This window comes from Amblyomma mixtum, chromosome 2 (assembly GCF_055824585.1).
Source record: "Amblyomma mixtum isolate Tamu chromosome 2, ASM5582458v1, whole genome shotgun sequence".
Lineage (NCBI taxonomy): Eukaryota > Metazoa > Arthropoda > Arachnida > Ixodida > Ixodidae > Amblyomma > Amblyomma mixtum.
In genome coordinates this window covers 156,815,750-156,827,228 of record NC_143013.1, presented here as the reverse complement: position 1 = coordinate 156,827,228, position 11,479 = coordinate 156,815,750, and the positions used below count along the sequence as shown (strand labels likewise).

Genomic DNA, 11,479 nt, shown 5'->3' with positions numbered 1-11,479 from the left:
TTTACAAATAACCGAACCTTGGGACTGTTCTCCAGCGCCACCCACGTTCTTAAGCGACGGACGTAGGACGTCCTGAGTTACCGCTGATGTGACGTAGAACGTCATAGAACGGCGAGGGTGGAAGCTGTGTGAGAACCCTCTTATGCTTCCTAAGGCATCAGGGCTGCCAGAACCGAGGAACTCGTCAAGCAATTAAGCAGGCAAAGAAAGGGGAATGTGGGGCTCGTTATAAATATGAGAGAAGCCAACAGCCACAGAAACCAAGGGGCACAGGGGATCTTTAACTTATTATTTTATTTTGTGGTGTTGATCAATTTACAATATTACTGAATATGTTATCGCTTAAAGCTAATTGATTAGAAAAGCAGAAGAAAAAACAACCACATGCCACCTGTGGGATCCGAACCCACGACCTCCGAATTACGCGTCCGGTACTCTACCTCTGAGCTACGGCGACGGCTGTCAAGCCTTCTGCTTTCGAGGGTAATTATGTTTACAAATAACCGAACCTTGGGAGTGTTCACCAGCGCCACCCACGTTCTTAAGCGGCGGACGTAGGACGTCCTGAGTTACCGCTGATGTGACGTAGAACGTCATAGAACGGCGAGGGTAGAAGCTGTGTGAGAACCCTTTATGCTTCCTAAGGCATCAAGGCTGCCAGAACCGAGGAACTCGTTAAGCAATTAAGCTGTGCTTACTTACTCTTATGCTTCCTAAGGCATCAAGGCTGCCAGAACCGAGGAACTCGTTAAGCAATTAAGCAGGCAAAGAAAGGGGAATGAGGGGCTCGTTATAAATATGAGAGAAGCCAACAGCCACAGAAACCAAGGGGCACAGGGGATCTTTAACTTATTATTTTATTTTGTGGTGTTGATCAATTTACAATATTACTGAATATGTTATCGCTTAAAGCTAATTGATTAGAAAAGCAGAAGAAAAAACAACCACATATCGCCGGTGGGATCCGAACCCACGACCTCCGAATTACGCGTCCGGTGCTCTACCTCTGAGCTACGGCGACGGCTGTCAAACCTTCTGGTTTCGGGAGTATTTATGTTTACAAATAACCGAACCTTGGGAGTGTTCTCCAGCGCCACCCACGTTCTTAAGCGACGGACGTAGGACGTCCTGAGTTACCGCTGATGTGACGTAGAACGTCATAGAACGGCGAGAGTGGAAGCTGTGTGAGAACCCTCTTATGCTTCCTAAGGCATCAAGGCTGCCAGAACCGAGGAACTCGTTAAGCAATTAAGCAGGCAAAGAAAGGGGAATGTGGGGCTCGTTATAAATATGAGAGAAGCCAACAGCCACAGAAACCAAGGGGCACAGGGGATCTTTAACTTATTTTTTTATTTTGTGGTGTTGATCAATTTACAATATTACTGAATATGTTATCGCTTAAAGCTAATTGATTAGAAAAGCAGAAGAAAAAACAACCACATGCCACCTGTAGGATCCGAACCCACGACCTCCGAATTACGCGTCGGGTGCTCTACCTCTGAGCACGGCGACGGCTGTCAAACCTTCTGCTTTCGGGGGTATTTATGTTTACAAATAACCGAACCTTGGGAGTGTTCACCAGCGCCACCCACGTTCTTAAGCAGCGGACGTAGGACGTCCTGAGTTACCGCTGATGTGACGTAGAACGTCATAGAACGGCGAGGGTGGAAGCTGTGTGAGAACCCTTTATGCTTCCTAAGGCATCAAGGCTTCCAGAACCGATGAACTCGTTAAGCAATTAATCTGTGCTTACTTACTCTTATGCTTCCTAAGGCATCAAGGATGCCAGAACCGAGGAACTCGTTAAGCAATTAAGCAGGCAAAAAAAGGGGAATGTGGGGCTCGTTATACATATGAGAGAAGCCAACAGCCACAGAAACCAAGGGGCACAGGGGATCTTTAACTTATTATTTTCTTTTGTGGTGTTGATCAATTTACAATATCACTGAATATGTTATCGCTTAAAGCTAATTGATTAGAAAAGCAGAAGAAAAAACAACCACATGCCGCCGGTGGGATCCGAACCCACGACGTCCGAATTAGGCGTCCGGTGCTCTACCTCTGAGCTACGTCGATGGCTGTCAAACCTTCTGCTTTCGGGGGTATTTATGTTTACAAATAACCGAACCTTGGGAGTGTTCACTAGCGCCACCCACGGTCTTAAGCGGCGGACGTAGGACGTCCTGAGTTACCGCTGATGTGACGTAGAACGTCATAGAACGGCGAGGGTGGAAGCTGTGTGAGAACCCTCTTATGCTTCCTAAGGCATCAAGGCTGCCAGAACCGAGGAACTCGTTAAGCAATTAAGCAGGCAAAGAAAGGGGAATGAGGGGCTCGTTATAAATATGAGAGAAGCCAACAGCCACAGAAACCAAGGGGCACATGGATCTTTAACTTATTTTTTTATTTTGTGGTGTTGATCAATTTACAATATTACTGAATATGTTATCGCTTAAAGCTAATTGATTAGAAAAGCAGAAGAAAAAACAACCACATGCGCCGGTGGGATCCGAACCCACGACCTCCGAATTACGCGTCCGGTGCTCTACCTCTGAGCTACGGCGACGGCTGTCAAACATTCTGCTTTCGGGGGTATTTATGTTTACAAATAACCGAACCTTGGGAGTGTTCTCCAGCGCCACCCACGTTCTTAAGCGACGGATGTAGGACGTCCTGAGTTACCGCTGATGTGACGTAGAACGTCATAGAACGACGAGGGTGGAAGCTGTGTGAGAACCCTCTTATGCTTCCTAAGGCATCAAGGCTGCCAGAACCGAGGAACTCGTTAAGCAATTAAGCAGGCAAAGAAAGAGGAATGAGGGGCTCGTTATAAATATGAGAGAAGCCAACAGCCACAGAAACCAAGGGGCACATGGATCTTTAACTTATTTTTTTATTTTGTGGTGTTGATCAATTTACAATATTACTGAATATGTTATCGCTTAAAGCTAATTGATTAGAAAAGCAGAAGAAAAAACAACCACATGCGCCGGTGGGATCCGAACCCACGACCTCCGAATTACGCGTCCGGTGCTCTACCTCTGAGCTACGGCGACAGCTGTCAAACCTTCTGCTTTCAGGGGTATTTATGTTTACAAATAACCGAACCTTGGGAGTGTTTACCAGCGCCACCCACGTTCTTAAGCGGCGGACGTAGGCCGTCCTGAGTTACCGCTGATGTGACGTAGAACGTCATCGAACGGCGAGGGTGGAAGCTGTGTGAGAACCCTTTTATGCTTCCAACGGCATCAAGGCTGCCAGAACCAAGGCCCTCGTTAAGCAATTAAGCAGACAAAGAAAGGGGAATGAGGGGCTCTTTATAAATATGAGAGAAGCCACCAGCCACAGAAACCATGGGGCACAGGGGATCTTTAACTTATTTTTTGTTTTGTGGTGTTGATCAATTTACAATATTACTGAATATGTTATCGCTTAAAGCTAATTGATTAGAAAAGCAGAAGAAAAAAACAACCACATGCCACCGGTGGGATCCGAACCCACGACCTCCGAATTACTCGTCCGGTGCTCTACCTCTGAGCTACGTCGACGGCTGTCAAACCTTCTGCTTTCGGGGGTATTTATGTTTACAAATAACCGAACCTTGGGAGTGTTCACCAGCGCCACCCACGTTCTTAAGCGGCGGACGTAGGACGTCCTGGGTTACCGCTGATGTGACGTAGAACGTCATCGAACGGCGAGGGTGGACGCTGTGTGACAACCTTCTTATGCTTCCTAAGGCATCAAGGCTGCCAGAACCGAGCCCCTCGTTAAGCAATTAAGCAGACAAAGAAAGGGGAATGAGGGGCTCGTTATAAATATGAGAGAAGCCAACAGCCACAGAAACCAAGGGGCACAGGGGATCTTTAACTTACTTTTTATTTTTATTTTGTGGTGTTCATCAATTTACAATATTACTTAATATGTTATCGCTTCAAGCTAATTGATTAGAAAAGCAGAAGAAAAAACAACCACATGGCGCCGGTGGGATCCGAACCCACGACCTCCGAATTACGCGTCCGGTGCTCTACCTCTGAGCTACGGCGACGGCTGTCAAACCTTCTGCTTTCGGGGGTATTTATGTTTACAAATAACCGAACCTTGGGAGTGTTCACCAGCGCCACCCATGTTCTTAAGCGGCGGACGTAGGACGTCCTGAGTTACCGCTGATGTGACGTAGAACGTCTTAGAACGGCGAGTGTGGAAGCTGTGTGAGAACCCTCTTATGCTTCCTAAGGCATCAAGGCTGCCAGAACCGAGGAACTCGTTAAGCAATTAAGCTGTGCTTACTTACTCTTATGCTTCCTAAGGGATCAAGGCTGCCAGAACTGAGGAACTCGTTAAGCAATTAAGCAGGCAAAGAAAGGGGAATGAGGGGCTCGTTATAAATATGAGAGAAGCCAACAGCCAAAGAAACCAAGGGGCACAGGGGATCTTTAACTTATTTTTTTATTTTGTGGTGTTGATCAATTTACAATATTACTGAATATGTTATCGCTTAAAGCTAATTGATTAGAAAAGCAGAAGAAAAAACAACCACATGCCGCCGGTGGGATCCGAACCCACGACCTCCGAATTACGCGTCCGGTGCTCTACCTCTGAGCTACGGCGATGGCTGTCAAACCTTCTGCTTTCGGGGGTATTTATGTTTACAAATAACCGAACCTTGGGAGTGTTTACCAGCGCCACCCACGTTCTTAAGCGGCGGACGTAGGACGTCTTGAGTTACCGCTGATGTGACGTAGAACGTCATCGAACGGCGAGAGTGGAAGCTGTGTGAGAACCCTTATATGCTTCCTACGGCATCAAGGCTGCCAGAACCGAGACCCTCGTTAAGCAATTAAGCAGACAAAGAAAGGGGAATGAGGGGCTCTTTATAAATATGAGAGAAGCCACCAGTCACAGAAACCAGGGGGCACAGGGGATCTTTAACTTATTTTTTATTTTGTGGTGTTGATCAATTTACAATATTACTGAATATGTTATCGCTTAAAGCTAATTGATTAGAAAAGCAGAAGAAAAAACAACCACTTGCGCCGGTGGGATCCGAACCCACGACCTCCGAATTACGCGTCCGGTGCTCTACCTCTGAGCTATGGCGACGGCTGTCAAACCTTCTGGTTTCGGGGGTATTTATGTTTACAAATAACCGAACCTTGGGAGTGTTCTCCCGCGCCACCCACGTTCTTAAGCGACGGACGTAGGACGTCCTGAGTTACCGCTGATGTGACGTAGAACGTCATAGAACGGCGAGGGTGGAAGCTGTGTGAGAACCCTGTTATGCTTCCTAAGGCATCAAGGCTGCAAGAACCGAGGAACTCGTTAAGCAATTAAGCAGACAAAGAAAGGGGAATGAGGGGCTCGTTATAAATATGAGAGAAGCCAACAGCCACAGAAACCAAGGGGCACAGGGGATCTTTAACTTACTTTTTATTTTTATTTTGTGGTGTTGATCAATTTACAATATTACTGAATATGTTATCGCTTAAAGCTAATTGATTAGAAAAGCAGAAGAAAAAACAACCACATGGCGCCGGTGGGATCCGAACCCAGGACCTCCGAATTACGCGTCCGGTGCTCTACCTCTGAGCTACGGCGACGGCTGCCAAACCTTCTGCTTTCGGGGGTATTTATGTTTACAAATAACCGAACCTTGGGAGTGTTCACCAGCGCCACCCACGTTCTTAAGCGGCGGACGTAGGACGTCCTGAGTTAACGCTGATGTGACGTAGAACGTCATAGAACGGCGAGGGTGGAAGCTGTGTGAGAACCCTCTTATGCTTCCTAAGGCATCAAGGCTGCCAGAACCGAGGAACTCGTTAAGCAATTAAGCTGTGCTTACTTACTCTTATGCTTCCTAAGGCATCAAGGCTGCCAGAACCGAGGAACTCGTTAAGCAATTAAGCAGGCAAAGAAAGGGGAATGAGGGGCTCGTTATAAATATGAGAGAAGCCACCAGCCACAGAAACCAAGGGGCACAGGGGATCTTTAACCTATTTTTTTATTTTGTTGTGTTGATCAATTTACAATATTACTTAATAAGTTATCGCTTAAAGCTAATTGATTAGAAAAGCAGAAGAAAAAACAACCACATGCCGCCGGTGGGATCCGAACCCACGCCCTCCGAATTACGCGTCCGGTGTTCTACCTCTGAGCTACGGCGACGGCTGTCAAACCTTCTGCTTTCGGGGGTATTTATGTTTACAAATAACCGAACCTTGGGAGTGTTCTCCAGCGCCACCCACGTTCTTAAGCGACGGACGTAGGACGTCCTGAGTTACCGCTGATGTGACGTAGAACGTCATAGAACAACGAGGGTGGAAGCTGTGTGAGAACCCTCTTATGCTTCCTAAGGCATCAAGGCTGCCAGAACCGAGGAACTCGTTAAGCAATTAAGCAGGCAAAGAAAGAGGAATGAGGGGCTCGTTATAAATATGAGAGAAGCCAACAGCCACAGAAACCAAGGGGCACATGGATCTTTAACTTATTTTTTATTTTGTGGTGTTGATCAATTTACAATATTACTGAATATGTTATCGCTTAAAGCTAATTGATTAGAAAAGCAGAAGAAAAAACAACCACTTGCGCCGGTGGGATCCGAACCCACGACCTCCGAACTACGCGTCCGGTGCTCTACCTCTGAGCTACGGCGACGGCTTTCAAACCTTCTGCTTTCGGGGGTATTTATGTTTACAAATAACCGAACCTTGGGAGTGTTCACCAGCGCCACCCACGTTCTTAAGCGGCGGACGTAGGACGTCCTGGGTTACCGCTGATGTGACGTAGAACGTCATCGTACGGCGAGGGTGGACGCTGTGTGACAACCTTCTTATGCTTCCTAAGGCATCAAGGCTGCCAGAACCGAGCCCCTCGTTAAGCAATTAAGCAGACAAAGAAAGGGGAATGAGGGGCTCGTTATAAATATGAGAGAAGCCAACAGCCACAGAAACCAAGGGGCACATGGGATCTTTAACTTACTTTTTATTTTTATTTTGTGGTGTTGATCAATTTACAATATTACTGAATATGTTATCGCTTCAAGCTAATTGATTAGAAAAGCAGAAGAAAAAACAACCACATGGCGCCGGTGGGATCCGAACCCACGACCTCCGAATTACGCGTCCGGTGCTGTACCTCTGAGCTACGGCGACGGCTGTCAAACCTTCTGCTTTCGGGGGTATTTATGTTTACAAATAACCGAACCTTGGGAGTGTTCACCAGCGCCACCCATGTTTTTAAGCGGCGGACGTAGGACGTCCTGAGTTACCGCTGATGTGACGTAGAACGTCTTAGAACGGCGAGAGTGGAAGCTGTGTGAGAACCCTCTTATGCTTCCTAAGGCATCAAGGCTGCCAGAACCGAGGAACTCGTTAAGCAATTAAGCTGTGCTTACTTACTCTTATGCTTCCTAAGGGATCAAGGCTGCCAGAACCGAGGAACTCGTTAAGCAATTAAGCAGGCAAAGAAAGGGGAATGAGGGGCTCGTTATAAATATGAGAGAAGCCAACAGCCAAAGAAACCAAGGGGCACAGGGGATCTTTAACTTATTTTTTTATTTTGTGGTGTTGATCAATTTACAATATTACTGAATATGTTATCGCTTCAAGCTAATTGATTAGAAAAGCAGAAGAAAAAACAACCACATGCCGCCGGTGGGATCCGAACCCACTACCTCCGAATTAGGCGTCCGGTGCTCTACCTCTGAGCTACGGCGACGGCTGTCAAACCTCCTGCTTTCGGGGGTATTTATGTTTACAAATAACCGAACCTTGGGAGTGTTCACCAGCGCCACCCATGTTCTTAAGCGAAGGACGTAGGAAGTCCTGAGTTACCGCTGATGTGACGTAGAACGTCATAGAACGGCGAGGGTGGAAGCTGTGTGAGAACCCTCTTATGCTTCCTAAGGCATCAATGCTGCCAGAACCGAGGAACTCGTTAAGCAATTAAGCAGACAAAGAAAGGGGAATGAGGGGCTCGTTATAAATATGAGAGAAGCCAACAGCCACACAAACCAAGGGGCACAGGGGATCTTTAACTTATTTTTTATTTTGTGGTGTTGATCAATTTAATATTACTGAATATGTTATCGCTTAAAGCTAATTGATTAGAAAAGCAGAAGAAAAACAACCACATGCCGCCGGTGGGATCCGAACCCACGACCTCCGAATTACGCGTCCGGTGCTCTACCTCTGAGCTACGGCGACGGCTGTCAAACCTTCTGCTTTCGGGGGTATTTATGTTTACAAATAACCGAACCTTGGGAGTGTTCACCAGCGCCACCCACGTTCTTAAGCGACGGACGTAGGAAGTCCTGAGTTACCGCTGATGTGACGTAGAACGTCATAGAACGGCGAGGGTGGAAGCTGTGTGAGAACCCTCTTATGCTTCCTAAGGCATCAATGCTGCCAGAACCGAAGAACTCGTTAAGCAATTAAGCAGGCAAAGAAAGGGGATTGAGGGGCTCGTTATAAATATTTGAGAAGCCAACAGCCACAGAAACCAAGGGGCACAGGGGATCTTTAACTTATTTTTTTATTTTGTGGTGTTGATCAATTTACAATATTACTGAATATGTTATCGCTTAAAGCTTATTGATTAGAAAAGCAGAAGAAAAAACAACCACATGCCGCTGGTGGGATACGAACCCACGACCTCCGAATTACGCGTCCGGTGCTCTAACTCTGATCTACGGCGACGGCTGTCAAACCTTCTGCTTTCGGGGGTATTTATGTTTACAAATAACCGAACCTTGGGAGTGTTCACCAGCGCCACCCACGTTCTTAAGCGGCGGACGTAGGACGTCCTGAGTTACCGCTGATGTGACGTAGAACGTCATCGAACGGCGAGGCTGGAAGCTGTGTGACAACCCTCTTATGCTTCCTACGGCATCAAGGCTGCCAGAACAGAGGCCCTCGTTAAGCAATTAAGCAGACAAAGAAAGGGGAATGAGGGGCTCTTTATAAATATGAGAGAAGCCACCAGCCACAGAAACCAAGGGGCACAGGGGATCTTTAACTGATTTTTTTATTTTGTGGTGTTGATCAATTTACAATATTACTGAATATGTTATCGCTTCAAGCTAATTGATTAGAAAAGCAGAAGAAAAAACAACCACATGCCACCGGTGGGATCCGAACCCACGACCTCCGAATTACGCGTCCGGTGCTCTACCTCTGAGCTACGGAGACGGCTGTCAAACCTTCTGCTTTCGGGGGTATTTATGTTTACAAATAACCGAACATTGGGAGTGTTTACCAGCGCCACCCACGTTCTTAAGCGGCGGACGTAGGACGTCCTGAGTTACCGCTGATGTGACGTAGAACGTCATCGAACGGAGAGGGGGGACGCTGTGTGACAACCTTCTTATGCTTACTAAGGCATCAAGGCTGCCAGAACCGAGGCCCTCGTTAAGCAATTAAGCAGAGAAAGAAAATGGAATGAGGGGCTCGTTATAAATATGAGAGAAGCCACCAGCCACAGAAACCAAGGAGCACAGGGGATCTTTAACTTATTTTTTTATTTTGTGGTGTTGATCAATTTACAATACTACTGAATATGTTATCGCTTCAAGCTAATTGATTAGAAAAGCAGAAGAAAAAACAACCACATGCCGCCGGTGGGATCCGAACCCACGACCTCCGAATTACGCGTCCGGTGCTCTACCTCTGAGCTACGGCGACGGCTGTCAAACCTTCTGCTTTCGGGGGTATTTATGTTTACAAATAACCGAACCTTGGGAGTGTTCACCAGCGCCACCCACATTCTTAAGCGACGGACGTAGGAAGTCCTGAGTTACCGCTGATGTGACGTAGAACGTCATAGAACGGCGAGGGTGGAAGCTGTGTGAGAACCCTCTTATGCTTCCTAAGGCATCAATGCTGCCAGAACCGAAGAACTCGTTAAGCAATTAAGCAGGCAAAGAAAGGGGATTGAGGGGCTCGTTATAAATATGAGAGAAGCCAACAGCCACAGAAACCAAGGGGCACAGGGGATCTTTAACTTATTTTTTTATTTTGTGGTGTTGATCAATTTACAACATTAATGAATATGTTATCGCTTAAAGCTTATTGATTAAAAAAGCAGAAGAAAAAACAACCACATGCCGCCGGTGGGATCCGAACCCACGAGCTCCGAATTACGCGTCCGGTGCTCTACCTCTGATCTACGGCGACGGCTGTCAAACCTTCTGCTTTCGGGGGTATTTATGTTTACAAATAACCGAACCTTGGGAGTGTTCACCAGCGCCACCCACGTTCTTAAGCGGCGGACGTAGGACGTCCTGAGTTACCGCTGATGTGACGTAGAACGTCTTAGAACGGCGAGTGTGGAAGCTGTGTGAGAACCCTCTTATGCTTCCTAAGGCATCAAGGCTGCCAGAACCGAGGAACTCGTTAAGCAATTAAGCTGTGCTTACTTACTCTTATGCTTCCTAAGGGATCAAGGCTGCCAGAACCGAGGAACTCGTTAAGCAATTAAGCAGGCAAAGAAAGGGGAATGAGGGGCTCGTTATAAATATGAGAGAAGCCAACAGCCAAAGAAACCAAGGGGCACAGGGGATCTTTAACTTATTTTTTTATTTTGTGGTGTTGATCAATTTACAATATTACTGAATATGTTATCGCTTCAAGCTAATTGATTAGAAAAGCAGAAGAAAAAACAACCACATGCCGCCGGTGGGATCCGAACCCACTACCTCCGAATTAGGCGTCCGGTGCTCTACCTCTGAGCTACGGCGACGGCTGTCAAACCTCCTGCTTTCGGGGGTATTTATGTTTACAAATAACCGAACCTTGGGAGTGTTCACCAGCGCCACCCATGTTCTTAAGCGAAGGACGTAGGAAGTCCTGAGTTACCGCTGATGTGACGTAGAACGTCATAGAACGGCGAGGGTGGAAGCTGTGTGAGAACCCTCTTATGCTTCCTAAGGCATCAATGCTGCCAGAACCGAGGAACTCGTTAAGCAATTAAGCAGACAAAGAAAGGGGAATGAGGGGCTCGTTATAAATATGAGAGAAGCCAACAGCCACACAAACCAAGGGGCACAGGGGATCTTTAACTTATTTTTTATTTTGTGGTGTTGATCAATTTAATATTACTGAATATGTTATCGCTTAAAGCTAATTGATTAGAAAAGCAGAAGAAAAACAACCACATGCCGCCGGTGGGATCCGAACCCACGACCTCCGAATTACGCGTCCGGTGCTCTACCTCTGAGCTACGGCGACGGCTGTCAAACCTTCTGCTTTCGGGGGTATTTATGTTTACAAATAACCGAACCTTGGGAGTGTTCACCAGCGCCACCCACGTTCTTAAGCGACGGACGTAGGAAGTCCTGAGTTACCGCTGATGTGACGTAGAACGTCATAGAACGGCGAGGGTGGAAGCTGTGTGAGAACCCTCTTATGCTTCCTAAGGCATCAATGCTGCCAGAACCGAAGAACTCGTTAAGCAATTAAGCAGGCAAAGAAAGGGGATTGAGGGG

The 11,479-nt window shown here is 46.9% G+C and overlaps 3 non-coding genes across 3 annotated transcripts; all 3 read right to left on the bottom strand.

The window, feature by feature from the left end:
• Positions 1–3,476: 3,476 nt before the first annotated feature.
• Positions 3,477–3,551, bottom strand: TRNAT-AGU (transfer RNA threonine (anticodon AGU)). Its single transcript has one exon. It is a non-coding gene; the product is annotated as a tRNA-Thr (tRNA).
• A 4,090-nt stretch (positions 3,552–7,641) lies between these two features.
• On the bottom strand, positions 7,642–7,713 carry TRNAR-CCU (transfer RNA arginine (anticodon CCU)). The gene has a single exon. It is a non-coding gene; the product is annotated as a tRNA-Arg (tRNA).
• A 2,949-nt stretch (positions 7,714–10,662) lies between these two features.
• Positions 10,663–10,734, bottom strand: TRNAR-CCU (transfer RNA arginine (anticodon CCU)). Its single transcript has one exon. It is a non-coding gene; the product is annotated as a tRNA-Arg (tRNA).
• Positions 10,735–11,479: the final 745 nt, after the last annotated feature.